Below are 17,421 nucleotides of genomic sequence, written 5' to 3'. Positions count from 1 at the left end.
GTAATACTGTGAAATCCAAGAAAAGGTAATAAGCACCTCTCATTTTAAAAGGAGTAAAATATTAGCAGTATGCAACAATGTAAAATTTGACTAATTGGGTCAATAAGTATGTGAGTAACCTGTTTGTTGTCATATGGATGTAAACAAACAATTGTTTTTAATTATTGTAGTATATCAGAAATCAGGATTGCACTCACACGGCATGGTAATAGTCCATGATGCAATTTATCACCTAACATACAGTTTTTAGGGAAGCATCAAATAAGTGGGAACGAAAAGAAACAGCAAATTTAACATCCATTTTGCTGATGACTGATATTCACAAAAGTGGTATGGAACAGATAAAAGGTTTCCTTTTTATATTTTTCTTTCCTTCACCAACACCAGAATTTATTTATTAGTTAGAGAATTGCCTGAGGAATAAATAAGCGTTGTTCTGGACCAGTAACCTGGCAGTGGTGCAAATGATTAATATGTAGTTAGCTTAGATGAACAAGGTGATATATTTATAGTAAGAGCAGTGCTGTTCCATTACTCAATATTGAATATTCATTTTAAAGCCAAATTTGTCAGAGGTTTAACTAATAGCATTGCCAAGACCCCCCGTTTATTTCCAGAAGGACAGTTTTAGGAGATCAACGGAAGACATCTGTGGAACAAGCCAAATTGAAGAAATCTACATGTCTGAATCAATACACTGTGAATGCTTATCAAAAGATTGAATATTGTTATAGTGGATTCGGTTTGAACTGTTTCAAAAGTACAAGAAAGTTCCTTGAAATTCATTAGCACCTCTTGCTTATTTTTAAATAGCAGGACTGGCAGGGTGGGGAGAGGTGTCAGAGGTTTAAGACAATCCCCACTCAGATGGCAAATTTAGATTTTAAAAAATTATCCTCTCAATCTGTTACCGATTTAAAATCTTTCAGCAGATGAGTGTGTAAGTAAAGGAGAACTGGAAAAACCAGCCAGGTTTTATGTATTTAAAACCACCACAGCTTTCTTTGTCCCTTTAAGCAGATCTGTCCCTCCCAAAAAAAAAAACCCTGTTTGTGCTCGTGAGATGCTATTTCATCTTTTTTGTGGACTTTCAATGTGCACTAATAAGAAAAACCACCCTAACCTGCCTCCCTATCACGCTTCCCCCACCCTTCACATTGCAGCTATGCAGCTCAGAAAACACTCCTTGCAATGCAGACACTTCCTGTTGCAGTGTCCACATGCCTCAGGTCTGGAGTAGCAACAATTAGAAACTTGATGCTGCTATGTAAAACCCAAAGTGTGCCAGATCATAGGCTAACTCTTTTGGCCAGCCAGGATGGCCCCTTTGCACAAGGTCATCCAGGTTCCCAGAGTGCAATATCAGAGAGGCTTCTATCCAGACCAAGCCCATTGCACTGGGTTTCTAATGAATCAACGGAATTTAACTTGGACTAACTTCTGATAATGTCAATAGAACCAACGTTCAACCAACTTAACGGCAAAACTACTACATGTAACATTAAACGCTCTGTTAGATCTATATGAAGGTTATAAAAAATGCAAATTACACAGGGGAACGTATAATTATAACAGAGAAGGTGAGATATAGAGATGGAATTTAACCCTTTCCTCCCTTGCTGCATTCCTGTAGATCTCCCCTCTTCTGGTTTGCAAAGGAGGGGAAAGCAGATCTCCACTGGCACAATATATTTGTACCAAATCAAATATGAGCTTCAGAATACAGAATTTCTGCAGGGGAAGAAAGGGTAAAATCCCCACTTCCAAGGCTGCTCTGATCCCATTAATTTTAAGTCACTCCAGCCAATACAACTGGCATTCTTTTCTTTTTAACTACCTAAAGATGCAAGAAAGCATATAATGAATGTCACATGAGTATAGTTTGGCGCTTCAGGTAGATCCAGCTTAAGGGTCTTATGGATGAACAGGAATAGTGGATGTCAGTATGCCCAACATAATCAGCAGCTGGGTTTGGTATAGAAAGCTCTACCCACAAGCATCAGGCTGGCTACGTGTTAATGTGCTACTTAGTCAAAACAGTACTACATGGAGCTAAAGGAATTTTTCTCAACATAGTAAGAAGACACAAGATCCTCGTATCACTTTTCAAGGACAAGCATTCTCCTCACGGCAGAGAACAGAATCTTCTTTTATACCACTGAGACGCGATTTAAAACAGGAAGAAGTATAAAAATCCATAAGGTTCTTCTCCTTATTAAAAGCTATCATAATATAAAGATTTTAAATAAAAAAACACCTCTTTATTATACAATTTATGAAACTGAAGGTCAGTTCTATTATCCTTATAAATTAATTTTTTAAAAAAAAATATTCTAGCCTCTTAAAATTCAGAAGAATAATGTATATTTAAAATATTCTATAATTACTGCAAAAGTATTAATTAACAGTTCATAGAAGTATAAGTAGTGAGATGAGCGAATAAGCCATTTACTGACTATAAATAAAAGGTTTTTTTTTTTAAAAATCACTTTATGGCATTTTTGAAACTATATGATATTAGATAGGTCATAACATTAGTACTTTTCTCTGAAAATCTAATAATTACTAACCTTTTTCATTTCAGAGCTGATTATTGACTTTGTAATAAATTGGTGTAAGTTCAGTCTCACAGTCATTTGCAAATATTAACCATGAATGTAATTTTTCAGCTGTGCTGACCATTAACACCACGATGCAGACATACCCTAAGACTCAAGTTTAAGGGAAGTCTAAAATACCACATCCTGAAAAGGTTTTAGATGAAGACAGATAAGCTAGTACAAGTGATCCCATGAGATGGGAGACTTGTACATTGTGTCTAATTAGTTCCAGAGCATAATCTGAAGCCAACTTTGAAGAAGCTGAGCAGGGCTTGGACTGACCATTGTCTAGAAGGGTGACCACACAACTGGGAACCACATGTATGCTGTCTTGGGTTTTATGAAGAAGAAATGTGGGATGTAAATATAACGAAATAAATATATAATACTATAATTAGTCCTACAGCTGCCATTTACTCAGTGAAGGTGTCAAACAGACCTCACTTGGAAGAGCACCCACAAAGAGCAAACCACAACTGAAAAGGACCTCTTCCTTACCGTCATCCTCTGAACCTCCCTCAAATGAGGGACATGGAAAAGGGCCTCAGATGAAGACCAAAGTGTCCAAGTAGGTTCATATCACAACAGAAATTCCAGGTGAATTTCTGTCCTGATGGCATCCGTAAACAACTTCATAGGTCAAACCATTACTTTGAATTGGGCTCATAAGCATACAGACAGCAGAAATGATGCTATATGATCTCTTTGCCTTGAGCTTGTCAACAGCCAGGCAACCACCTTATGCACTAACTGAAACTTCTGGGCTGTTTTCAAAGGCAGCCCCACATAAAGTGCATTGCCGTGGTCTAACCCTGAGTTTCCCAGGGCACAGATTACTGTAGCCAAGTTGGCCCTGTTGAGATAGGGTCATATTGAGGCCACTGGCTTAAGCTGGTAGGAAGGCCGTCTGTACCACAGAGGCAACATATGTCTCTGCTGACAGAAATTGATCCACAAGAAGCCTCAAACTCCTGGACAGGATTTACCACCTCCTTAGGGGCAATATGTAATCAATCTTTAGCCACCTGAACAGCTCAGTTAGATGGCAAACCAAGGACGCAATGGAGGTGGAGAAGTACATTTTCTTCATCGTATGCTTGAATTTGAGCATGTACCAGTGTTTGATTACCTCGGTTGGTAGTTTTCCCCCTATCTGCATGCAAGCTTTCTCTCCCTCTGCTTTATTGCTTTTAGCTCCAAGGGATATCCTGAAGCTTTCTAAAATCTGCCAGTCGAAACAAAAGACACTTACACGCAATTGTGTCAACCACCCCAATCATCTCTGTATTCCACAACTGAGCAAATGATTTGTCCTCATCCTATTAGTAAGAAAGCTGTTGTGCTGCTACGGAAAAGATATTAAGGTCTGAATAGAAAATCCCAGATTCAAAATCACAGCTTTCCCACAATGCTTGCCAAGTGACCTGCAGCAAGACACTCAAATTAACCACTTTGCAGTTAATTGTGAAGGTAAATTAAGATGGTAATGTATTCGGCACTTTTCTTAGTATATATGTAAAAAAATACTTCATGATGTTACAGCCAAACAAAATAACAGTAATACTAAGAAGTTAAGATCCATTCTGCACATTTCTCTTTTTGACTCACTTTCCCATAATAACGTAACGTGACTTGAATGCTATTGTTGTGACAGGTCCTGAAGCGGAATCCAGTGCACCACCTGTTCAGATCTTGCAGGATCATTTTCAGTTTTGAGGGCCCAAGCATGTAAGCAAGGTGCTTGCATCTGTTCAGCTGACGACTTGTCAGCCACTCTTCAGGGGTGGGCGTGTTCCAGGGTGTGGTGAACATGTGACTGCATGAAGAGCAGTCTCTGCTTTAAAACCAATCCTGGATCCTGAGTTTTTGGGTAACTACTGTTCGGTCACAAATACTTCTCCTGGACAAGATGCTTGAGAGGATGGCAGCAGCCCATTTAGGAAAAAATGGATTTTCTAGACTTAATTTAGATTCAGGTCTGGTTTGGGAGCTAATTTGGTCTGGGGTCCACCAATGTAGTACTCTGCAGGGAGGACGCAGGGTATAAAACTAGAATTAGTTGGCTCTGCCTGTCATTTGGTCTAGCATCACCTACTGTTGGTCCCAATGGGCAGCAGCCACCACTGGTCATTAGGAGATTGACAGGCTGGTCAATAACACAGTGTCAGTTGTATTTTTCTGTACATCTGATTCAGATGAGGTCATGTGCATCCTAAAACGGTGTCTCCAGTGGATGCAGTAATGGGCTGGATGAGGGCCAAACTGAAATTGAATCCTGACAAGACAGCGGTGCTATGGGTGGGTGGTCCCCAGGTCTGTGATTTGGGTAATATGTCTGTTGTAGGTGGGTTGTCCTATCTCTAAAGCAGCAGGTAAACAGTTCTAGAGTTGTTCTTGATTCGTCTTTGTCCTTGGAAGCCTAAGTGGCTCTGGTGGCTAGGAGAGCCTTCTACCAGCTTCAACTGTGCCCATTTCTGGACTGGGATAGCCTGGCTACTGTCATCCACATACTGGCAGCCTCTAAACCAGATTATTGGCAGTAATGCGGTGCCTCTGGGGTTCTCCACTGTATGTTATTTATATTACTGAAATTTCATACTGCCTTGAGACAGACTGTAATAGGCGGCATATAAATACTTCTATAAATAAAAATAAAAAAGCCAATGAATAGAGCAATGGTGGCAGCTATCATTGAGGGAGTACACACACACATGCATACACAAGCAGATCATACATAATGTGACAAAGTACAGATTTCACCTACGACTAAAGCATACATTGTTATCTGTAGTTTTAACTCCAGATAAAACCAGAAATACAGCTATGCATGCAAGATTCAAGAAAAACTATGGAGAATGTAAGTGTCCTAACCTATGATTTATAAAATACACTGACAAATGGCAGTAGCTTTTTTCATGATATCTACAAAAATAAAACCATTATTTAAAAGAAGAACTATCCACCATAATATGAACCAATAAAAAGGAAAGAGTCAGATAAAGGGCTTGGGTTTGACGAATGATCTGATATAATCGTATCATGCTTGTTTATCACAAACACAAAAACACACCATTAAACAGCGCAGGGAATAACTAAATAACCTGCCTGGGTGACAGGGTTTTTTTGTTTTTTTGTTTTTGTTTTTGGTACCTGCCAGGCTAGAGATCCCTGGTTAGATCTAATTTTGTCAGTTACGCTGAGGAGCTAGGTAGCATATATACGAAATTTTAAAAGATTACCATTTCTTCAGAGGACACATTTATATGTGTTGTGGTTGGAATTAGTAGCCTGCCATGATGGAGAAAATGCCCTAAACCCTAAACAGACTCAGCAGCCATTGCAAGCTTTGTGAGGAGGAGGAGGAGGAGGCAGAAAAAGAAGAAGAGGAAGACGAAGAAGAAGATGATGTCAGAAAATGAAAGCTGAAACATGCAGGGAGTTAAAACAATTGATTATATGGCTCTGTTTCCATGAGAAATTGAGTACAGTGGTGCCTCGCAAGACGAAATTAATCCGTTCCGTGAGGCTCTTCGTATAGCGGTTTTTTCGTCTTGCGAAGCAAGCCCATTGACAGCTTAGCAGATTAGCGCTACAGCTGTCAAGCGGCTTCCAGCGATCAGCTGTTAAGCGGCTTATCAGCAGAACAGCTGATAAGCGGCTTAGCGGCTTAATAAAAGGGCGAAAAAAGCGAAAAAAACCCGCGGGGGGATGCAAGATTTTTTTCGTCTTGCGAAGCAACCCCATAGGGGATTTCGTTTTGCGAAGCACCTCCAAAACGGAAAACCCTTTCGTCTAGCGGGTTTTTCGTCTTGTGAGGCGTTCGTCTTGCGGGGCACCACTGTATGGGTATGTCTCTGTTCCGTGGGATGCGGGTGGCGCTGTAGGTAAAACCTCAGCGCCTAGGACTTGCTGATCGCATGGTCAGCAGTTCGAATCCCCGCGGCGGGGTGCGCTCCTGTCGTTCGGTCCCAGCGCATGCCAACCTAGCAGTTCGAAAGCACCTCCGGGTGCAAGTAGATAAATAGGTACTGCTTTATAGCGGGAAGGTAAACGGCGTTTCCGTGTGCTGCTCTGGTGCCGGTTCGCCGCTGGCCACGTGACCCGGAAGTGTCTGCGGACAGCGCTGGCTCCCGGCCTATAGAGTGAGATGAGCGCACAACCCTAGAGTCTGTCAAGACTGGCCCATACGGGCAGGGGTACCTTTACCTTTACCTTTATGTCTCTGTTCACTACTGGAATGTAGTCCCTGACTGTTTTCAACAAAGTTAAAACAGCTTTCTCAAAAAAGGTTCCCCACTGCTGTGGTAAGCTGTATTAAGCTGCATGCACCAATAGTCTGTGGCAGGGTTCTATGTTCCTATTCTATAACTAATAATTAGTGCCTCACCTTGCTTTTCCTTGCTAACTCCCAGTCCCTCTTCCTTTTGTGACGTAGCTCCTGAGATTGTGAGCGTTGGGGCAAGGGTTGTCCTGTCAAGAGATATTGAGTTGGAGAGTGGAATGTATAAGCTACTAAGGATTATGATGTTTCTGTTATCTGGTCCCCCTGCCTGTTCTGTATGTTTCCCAGATAACACGTTAGGGCAGAAACATGGTCTTCTCCATACCTACATGGTGATCCTTACCAAAAAAAGCCAAACTGATTAATACAGTTATTACTGCTGTTCTATTGCTGATTTTATTCTTGTTTTATTTTACTATTTTATTTTCATGTTCCTTTTTATTTTATGCTTGTTGTCCATTTTATTGCGGTGTTTTACACTGCATGTATACAGCTGTGTTTTAGTTGTTATGTTTTATGTTTTTAATGTTAAATTAACGAAGTTGGGTTTTAAGGCCACAGGCAAATAACAGAAAAGAAAGGTGGTGTGGTCCCACTGACTTAACACCATAAACACATGCAAAAAACCTCCGGCGCAGAGACTTTAATGGCAAGTGTCAAAGTTAAGAGTAATTTAAGTTTTACTAAGGAGTAACACATATGTGTGTGAGAGTTAACATACAAGATCAAACACACAATCACTGTCATCCATGGGTTGCACATTGTTGGATTTGCTAATGGACACACTTTTAATTACATGTGGTCATTCTAGCACCTTTTACTAAACAGGTGGTTGATAACTGGCTTTTAGTCAAATACAATAAGTGAAAGATTGATTGAACTGCTGCAAGTGGTTTGGTAGAGTTATCCCATCAATTTACCTAGGGCTTAATTTGTGCCAAGACTGAGAAGAACAGAAGGGGTTTAAACATGTACAGAATGCTCTTTCCCTGCTATTGAATTAACTGTAGGCAAAAATTATCAAATTGAGATTAGAAGAAATGGGCTTTCAAGTTGGTGTGCGTGTGCGTGGCACCCGTAACATGAGATTTCTAAGTGAGCTTGAGCTCAGTGCCTCTCATTTTAGATAAGCTGCTGTTTCAAAATCAATCTGTACAGCAGCTTTAAAAAGACATTCAGAGGTGAATATGTACAATCCACCTTCCTGCCTGAGCAGTTACCTCATCTAACTGACTGCAACAAATTCTAACAAGGGTTGCCAATTTGAGCATTTTTACTGTGGGTATAATTTTTCTGACACCTAGAACTGTGAGAATCAAAATGGAAGTTTCAGCTAGATGAGAGGTGTCGAGAACAAGTCTCTCTCCTTTGATTGCCTGTCAGCTCTGGAGTTTTAGTCTTCTTCACTTCATACTTGTGGGATCAAGACAAGTTTATGGCAAAAAGCGAACTGAGTAAGAATAAGTTACATTACCTAATTATTTAATTCAGTATTATGGGGGGAATTATACACAAACTTGCATACACCAACTCTAAATGGAAAAAGCCTCCTGCACTGAGCCAAACAAATCATCACAGTCAGTACTGACAGTGGTTATCACCTGCTGAATAAAGAAGTATATAGATTCAGATGTTCTGTTAAGCAATGGAGAACCACTGGGTGCTAATCTCTGACCCCTGCAAGTAAGGTTCCACTCCCTTCTCTCTCTCTCTCTCTCTCTCTCTCTCTCTCTCTCTCTCTCTTTCTCTCTCAGTCATTCAAGGATCCCTATGCTAGAAGACCCATTCATGGTGGGGGGGGCGTGTTTCATTGAGAATTGACACTTTACCTCCTTGCAGAACTTGCTCTTTTCGTTTGCTTCCAAAATAATAATAATAAAGCCAAGACAGATTTCCATTTAGATAACTACACCAGCCCACTAAACAAACTTGTTTGAGTTTTATTCACACTTTCGTACATTGCTCTGGAATCTTTTCATGAAAGGTAGTTAAGCAACATTTTAAATAAAATTCTAAGATTTGTGTATAAGAGAGTGCCCTCCACATGGCTGTACTGGCTGTATTCCTGAGACTAACTCAAAGTCCTGATTACCTTTAACAACTAAACCGTGTATGATTTATACCAGTAAAATTTATAAAGTGCTTGCTCCCATATGAATCTCCTGAAGAGACTCTGGTCCCTCTAGCCAGAAAGTGAGACCTGCTAGAATGGGAGAAGCAAAGCTTTTCCATTGATAGCACCAATTCTATACAAATGATCTCCCTAAAGTAGTCCCCAAAGCCACCTCATCACCATCACCCCACCTTCAGAGGAGTAGACAACCTGCAGCATTCCAGGTGTTGTTGGAGTCCAGCTGCCATCAGCCTTTACCAACATCACCAATCTTCATGGATGATGGCAGCTGTCCAACAATATCTTGAGGGCCACAGGCTCCCCACTCAAAGATGAAAATGTTCCTTTTCATGAAGACTTTTAACTGATGCTGATGCTGTTTTTATCATATTTTTAGAGTGTGGGTTCTTATTAATTGTTTCAGGATTATGTATTTTTGTGTACTGTGTTGATATATATATGTTCTGTGTGCCTCTTGGGAAAGTTTTCATTAGAACAACAGTATATAATACACATGGCATAGAAAAGTGAGCAGGAAAATAACTGCACCTTTAATGTTCCTTTTAAGATATAGGCTTAAAGAAATGCATCAACAAGTTGTGACTAAACAAATGTATAGAACGACGGCAAACATCGCATTAATCATTGTAGTTCAGCCCTTTCCCCTCACCAAAAATATCAAAGCAGAAAAATAGCTGTCAAAGCATAAATTGAATCAATTTCAAATTGAACAGAAAATTATTTCCTATTTTCCAACGGTACTGATTTGGAGTGATCTTAAACCTCTGGAAAAGAATTCCCCAATTTCAAAAATTCTGAAGTCTAATTACAAGTAATTATAGCTTTTCATTTCCAACATGATGAAATAATTTGATTCTTTTTACAAGAGGTCTGGCTTAGCTCAAAACAGACAAGTTCTTCTGCTATGAGTTAGTACACAAAGACAATAAAGATCCCTCTTGCAAGGAAATCAGGGATACATGTTGGTCATAAATCATAGATGCAGGATCCAACAAAAAAATAGTTTGTGTGTTCTACAAATGCCATTCATTTTCATAGCATATGAGTGAGATAAAGTAAACAGACCTCTGACAGTCTTGGCTTTCAAATAAAAACTGTGTAAGCTTGAAAGAAGAAGAAAGGAAAATGGGCAGCATAACAATTACCTTAACTAACAATCTGCTTTTGTAATAAATGTTGGAGAGAAAGAGAGCAGATGGAATGCATGCAGTTGTTCCGATAGAAAACCAAACACAACCTACCCAAACCTAAATTACAACTAAATATTATTTTAAAGGTGTTTTGTTCCCAGATTTTCTTGCTACTCTCTACCCTCATGAGCTCAAATCTTCTTACTACATGTGGAAATAAATTGTAGTCGGGTATACCACGCCTTTGCAAACTTTACCTATCAGAACTTGAAACACAGCCAACACACAATGAAGCCAGTTCAGAGCAATTATTTGCAAAGAGAATCCCTATTCTGCAAGCCCGGCACAACATTAAATATTGCTGTGTGCAAGCAATAAAGTGAAAATCAGATATGCATCTCCAATAGATATTCACATGATGTGGCTGTACCCAGAGAAACTGATCAAAATGCTCGGAGAAGGTAGTAGGTCCATGGAACTGCATATACACAAGTACTGTAGGTGTTGAGCAGCTCCATTGTATCTCTGTCACCCAATAGCATTTCTCCATCTTCTCCACACAGAGGACCTGCACCCTGCTTGTTCTCCTTGCACACAAGTCTGCTGCGCCCCGTTATGTCCCAGCCCCGTTTTCTGGCCACTTCCAGGTTGCCGTGACCAATCAGTTGTTGCCTGTAATATATGTAAGGCCATTGTCAGGATCTAATTAATGTGAAGCTCCATTACAGATATACCTACACATAGTGCGTTTACGGAGCAGTGGCAGCATGCTGCAAATTCAAGAGAGCAGGTTACACTGTGAAATGTATTCACAGTACAGTGAACTTGGCCATTCTAGTCTAACATGAAAAACTACTGCTTTACTTCATAACAAAGACATTCTGCTTGGCGCGGGAAGGATGGCATGGTTAATGTGTTCATCAGCACTTGATCGAGTTTAAGGACTGGTGCCTTTCAAACAGATATTCTGCCTACTTCAATGTCTCCGCAAAACTTTGTACTGCTGCTTCAATTTCTTCAAGTTCCCGAGTATTTTACAAAGCTGCAAAATGATACTTCTTTGGTAAACTTGCTACTGGGAATTGTAAACATGCATCAGATTACTAACTCAGATCCTCTCTTGACTGAGAAAGAGAATTCATGATTGGATTCGAGGTAATAACATCAGAAATATATTCGCCTCAGGGTTAAAATAATTCTGAAAATGTGTTTATGAATAATGCCTGCAGCTTCTGGCTCAGGGCAGTGATCAACAATTAGCAGCTAGTATTTTAACCCAAAGGCAATTTTACTGTCACTGTCTTTGAAGAAGAAAGTCGGTAATTGTTTTGTCAGTAGCTTATTTCTTACCAGTGATTCATACAGTAGTCAATCAGATCTTGAGACAGAACGCTATCCAAACAATGGGATTCTCACAATGATCTCCATACAATGAAGCTTGAAAGATTAGCATCTCATAAGGACCACAATGGCTGTTGTGTTTAAACTCACTATGAATTCACAAATATCCATATAAAAGCCATTTACGTAGGCCTGGCTTTTGAAAAAATCCAATGTGCTAATAACAGGGAGCAGGATCTGTGAAACCTGGGATTGAATATCACAGGTATAGAGAGAAAATTAAATCCATAAGAATTTAAACCATCCTATTTAGCTCCTATGTACACAAACCTAATTTTCAAAAAAGGACCACACTGATGAAAGCGGAATCTGTGTAGTATTAATTACTAAATGGCTATGTATATACATTGGCTGTGGCTTTGAGTTGGGTAAAAGGCTACTGCTGCCAGAATTACAAAGTTCTAAAGAGCACTAGCATCTTGATTAGGCAATGACATACATATGCTTCTCCTACACACACAAGACACATAAGGCTTTTCATATGATATTCACACCACATTGCTTAAAGGTGGTCTGTTACCTCAGGGAGCAGGGAGAGAAGCAATACAAGTACCAGTGTTTGCAACATGAAAGGTAGCGTTCCATTCAGAACTCCCAGAGCAACTTGCACTTCATCTCCTTACATTTCATTATTAACATAAGCAAACGAGAATACCTCATTAGAACCTCTGGATAACAAGTGTTGCATATCATTAGAAATATATTTCTAAATATGTCCCATTGAGTAAAATGTAATACTGCTGCGTTGCAAAAGTCCCTCTATATCTCCAACAGATTTAGATCACATCCACATGTGTGTGTCTGTTAACCTTAAGATAATAACAATCAAAGAGATTAAGTGACTAGAGAATGGCTATTTCGGGAACTTCTCCCTTAAAAAAAAATCTGCAGTTAGTTTGCTAATGTTACATTTTTAATATATTAATTACACTATTATTTTTCCATTCCATAGTGAGTAAAAATGGAGGTGCTGTGAAAATGAGGTTAAGGATGGAGAAGAGCATCAGTAGAATTACTCAGACAAAATGGACGTTTATGTTTTGATGCTCAGATAAATAAGTAGTAATGCTCTCATGAATGATTTAGTGCTTAAGAGGAGTAAGGGGGAACCTAAGCATTTCTGTGCAACGCAAGCTTTAAGTTCATAAGAGGGGGTTGTCTGCTAGCATGTACCAGAGGGAAGTGCAATTCAAAATTCATTTTGACAGCCTCAATTTAAACATTCCTACCTTTACAGTTGGGACCACATGCTACAATAACTGTCACAATTCATTGCAGAGCTTAGCCCATTCCAAATAACTAAGAACTCGCTTCATCTCCAACATACAAAGTGGCTTTCGCAAGGAGAATACACACACATATAAGGACAACTGTATGCCCCTATAATCCCCAGCTCTGGCTCATCTTTCTACTCAATATCTTTTCTCATGTTTTCCTACTGCTGAATAGCCCTGAAGGAGACAAACAAAAGAGTTGGCTGGCATTGCCAATTGCCAATTAATCCTCTCATTTGTCTCCTCTGCTCATTCCTGGCTAAGAAATCCTCAGCACATCTTTTCTACCATTGATGTAGGCGTGTTGCACACCTCCCTTACTCTCAGCTCCAGACTTCCTATCTTCTACAGTGATAAAATTGACACTACATATTCTGACATCTCTACTCCTTTCCCCCATACTTGCCCTCTTCTTCCAGTTCTCCCTCCACCCCTCAGTCCTTTTCTCCTCCCACCCCCATCTCACTTTAACCCTTCTACATATCCCTCTGATCCTATGCAGTCCTGATGACATAATCCCACTTCCAATTTTGTTATCAGGTCTATGCTGTGCCCATGTCCCTACCTGACAACTTCTACTCTCTAGCTTTCAGCCCTCTTACCCTATGCAGAACTCTGTATTGCTTATCCTTATACCCAGTTTAGATCCCTGCCTGTTCCATCACCTTTAGTCATCATTAGATTTTCTACATGTGGTCTCCTACTGAGCTACAGGCATTTCCCCAATTCTTCCCTGTTTAGACTCATCTCTTTGTCTCCCCCTAAAGTATGTTAGAAAGTCTACCTTTGCCAAATGTCTCTGTTTTTGACTCAATCTACATGGAGCAACACAAATAAACTGCACAACGTATAAATGTGACCTGTCGTGACCTGTATTTTGCATGCCACAAATCCACCATTGAGGATGTCAAATCTCAGCAAACCCTCATCATTCCGGAACTGTGAACCTATACTTGCACTGTTTGCTTGTTAGTCTTGATGCGTGCTTATTTTCAGCGAAAGTTGAGAGACACAGTTGGAATCCTCAAGCCCAGAAGAAGATGAGCAAATTCCACCTTTCCAACATACTCATCCACTTTCCCTTTCCTGCACAAATGTTTGTGGCTTAGGCCGCATGGCTGAAATTAAGCTGAATTGCCCACGAGCTGATTTTACACTGGGGTAAAGTTACAACTCTGCAATAATATGGTACTAAAACAAAACAGCACAACATGTGACACATAGGTCGTAAGAAGGTGTGCTTGTATGATCAGGATTCAGATGGAAGTGACTGACATGTAACTCTCACAATGGCAGCACAATGCTCAATCAGAGAGTCCCTCTCAGTGCTTTAGAGAAAGAAATCAGATCCAGGCTCAGAGAAGAAAGCGAAGCAGGGGACACAGTCATTTGGTGCCATCTCATTAGTGCTGCCCTTATAAGCAGGTGGGAAATGTGATAGCTTTGCAGTAGCTAGAAGTGTCAGCACTCCGCTGTAGATAACCAAGAATATGGGGAACAAAAGACTGAGTGCCAGCAGAAAAGGGATTGATGTTGAATAGATCACTGGGTAGGCCCACAATATGGAAACACTGATATGGGCAGGCAGGTGAGTGGATAAGGAATCTGGGTCATCTAAGAGAACAACAGTTAAGCAGGGAGACACAGGAGGAGCAGGAAGCCTGAAAGGCGAAGACAGAGTAAGACATAAGAAGAGCAAGACCAGAGCCAGGATTGACTTGGAAGCATTAACAACAGCCAGATCAGGATGGGATACCAGAGTGGAGGGAGAAGCCATGCTGCAATTTAGAAGGCCAATACTGCCCCTCCTTCCATTCTGCAGCATCAAATAGCTTGCTGTTAGTGACACAAATGTACAAGCTTGGAGCAACCCAATGGAAGACTCAACTGATCCCGAAAGGAAACCATCTTTTGTCAGCTTCACTTCCCCATCTGTGTGCAAAGAAGACTAGTTCTTTTGCAGGAGCTGCCCAGCATCAAGAAGCAGTAGTAGAGATTTAATTTGGAGATGTGCATGTCTTTAAAGGGACCCTAAATTTTCCCATCACCAATAGCTGTAACACAGAGAATCTGTCCTATTTCCCCCCCCCATCCATTTTCGCCCCCCTAAGACTTGTTGATACACTGGTTTGTAATTCCAGATTAGCAGGTCTCTGGGAATTTAGACTCTAGGGAGCTCTTGCTATTCAGCTTCAACCAATCACACAACAGTTCTAGATACAGTACAATAGAGCTAGAGTCTAGACATGTAGGCAGGTTGCATATGTTAAAGGCTTTCTATATCAATTAATGCTGCCAATCTGAAAATTTGTATTCAGAGAGATTTTTATTAGAAAATGGTGACCTGGTCTCTAGGCTTTGTAGCATCATAAAAAGAGGATGCTAACAGCCACGTAATGTAGGATAAATCTCCCTCCCGCCACACACAAAGTGCTCAGAAATAAACCCTCACCTATAACCACACTGATCCCCCCACGTTGTAAATACAAAGAGTAGCTGTCTTTTTCCAAAAAAGCAAACAAATAAATAAAAATACAAGGACGTAGATGTTACCGAAATACAGTTGCATTTCACCTGGCAGTTTGAGGCAGCGCACTCGCACATGACAACGCATTGATTTTACTTCTACCGCCATGCAGACATCTGTGTAAGGAAATCCATTAGGCAGACAGTTCTCATCTCTATTGACTGACAGACTGACAATCGAATACTTTTCACCTTCCAAACTGACTGACAGTTAGACACTTAAACAAGCCTTCAAGTTGCAATAATAGTATGAAACACTTTCAATTACCTGAATCAAACAAATCCATGATCCCACTAGTTGAATGTACTTTTCTGTCTGCAGCTATGCCTGGCTTGGTTTACATTGTTCTTTGGGTAAGTCAGACCATTTACAAAAAAATACTGCACGCATTATGGCATCATTCTAACCAATTATTAAATCCAGAGGGTGGGTGGGTTTTTTCTTTCTTTTGCCCTGTACATTTTTATGCCAAAGAAAAATAAACGGTGCACATTGTTGGAAATTGGCACAGCTATTTTAAAAGCATTCTTCACTACTCTGAAGGGTGATTTTGGCTCCAGTAGATAAACCTTTAATCTGGAATGCAAACATCACCAGAACTTCAGTGAGCTTGCTTCAAATAAAGTAATATGTGGATTGTAGCCTTCTTAAACAACAGTAAATGCTAACTAATTATCAATCTGCGTAATAGTCTGCGGTATGAAGAATGGACAACCTCACTCATCCTGACGGTAATCCTGTGTGGGCACAAGGTGTCTGGTGAAGAACGGTAGATGAGAGAGTACCATTTGCAGCACCAGCCAGCAAGAACATTGGTAGTGCAGGATCTTGAACCCAGGCCTCAGTCATCAAGCAACCCAAACTGGCGCTCCCATCTAAAAAAGGAAGCTAAAGTACTGCAGATTTATGCAGTTGCTATTCATTAGTGGCTGTTTTTCTAGCCCAAATTCTAGCTATTTTTATTACCCAAGTGCATTCTAATGAGTTAACCTCACTCCAATTAAGTTTTGAATCTACTGAGGCCATAGATATGAATCACTGTGTTAGATGCCTGGGAAGCTCCAGATACAATGGTATCTGCATGCTGCAATTTGTAGAATGAGTAACTAAGGTTGAAAGTATCATCTAATGTTGTGTAGACATCAATATGTGTTGCTGCAAGACATTCAGCTTGATCAGACTGAAATATCTAAATGAACATGCTTATGAGTTGAACATATACGCTGCGTAACAGGCAAACAAGTAGGATCAGGGTGCGCTCTAATGTACTGTAATTGGGTTGACAGAAATAAAAGGAAAAGTCAGAGCCCATCAAGAACTGTTCAGTAAAAAACACACAAAAAGCAAAAGATTGTCTTTGCAATTGAACAGTTGCATCAAAAATGGTCAAAGCATTTTAAAAGACATAATTTTACGTTCTGAGGAAACAAGATCTGAAAATAAACCGTGTTTCCATAGATTTCCCTTACAAAATCTGGCTTTTAAGTCAAGTTATGTCTGAAACACTGTAGCAGTGTCTCTCACACACAGAGATACACACCCCTCCGCCCCTTGTGTAGGCTTGCTGATTTTGACCAAGGCTGGTAAAAACATACATATTTTTAGCAAAACTGATGCTAGTTTGAAAACCATGGACAGAAACAAAGTGTAACTGTATTTTGTTAAAAATAAATAAAAATAAATGAAACATTGTTTACTGACAATCTGTGTGGCTCTGAAGCAAACAATGTTAACTGTTTAAAGGTGCTATTTTACTTTGCTTTTAAGTAAATGTTACCAAAAAGAGAGCTGCTGTCTCTCTTTAATTAGGAGAAACATGTTCACTCAGTTTTTCATCAAAGCTGCATGTTAAATAATTAGTTTATGCAGAGTTCCTTGAAATGTACATGGGTTTTCCAGAACTGGAATATCGTATTTAGTTTTGGGTTTGTTTGTTTTTTAATTACTAGTCAATATTATTTGAAAGAGCCAATACAGAATTTACTGTGCGTACATCTGAAATGATTATTTGAAGGAGCTTGGCTGTTGTACACTATACAGCAAATTGATTTTCCAGAAGTAAACACAGTCTTT

General features: G+C 39.9%; 1 protein-coding gene and 1 long non-coding RNA gene across 2 annotated transcripts in view; both read right to left on the bottom strand.

The window, feature by feature from the left end:
• ZNF407 (zinc finger protein 407) overlaps nucleotides 1–17,421 on the bottom strand; it is a 331,124-nt gene that overhangs the window by 252,325 nt on the left and 61,378 nt on the right. The gene's annotated exons all lie outside the window — the stretch shown is intronic.
• Nucleotides 1,822–17,421, bottom strand: part of LOC310848287 — a 20,621-nt gene continuing 5,021 nt past the window's right edge. The window contains exons 1-3 of the long non-coding RNA XR_014566276.1: nucleotides 8,975–17,421; nucleotides 6,813–8,801; nucleotides 1,822–6,094 (exon numbers count right to left, since the gene is read on the bottom strand). The exon at nucleotides 8,975–17,421 is cut by the window's right edge and continues 5,021 nt beyond it. This is a non-coding gene — a long non-coding RNA (uncharacterized lncRNA). The remainder of the gene's footprint in view (nucleotides 6,095–6,812; nucleotides 8,802–8,974) is intronic.

The sequence above is a fragment of the Podarcis gaigeae genome, assembly GCF_964106915.1.
Source record: "Podarcis gaigeae genome assembly, chromosome: 7".
NCBI classification, from domain to species: domain Eukaryota; kingdom Metazoa; phylum Chordata; class Lepidosauria; order Squamata; family Lacertidae; genus Podarcis; species Podarcis gaigeae.
Note: the sequence above shows the minus strand (reverse complement) of the source record. Positions and strands in the feature narration are given on the sequence as shown.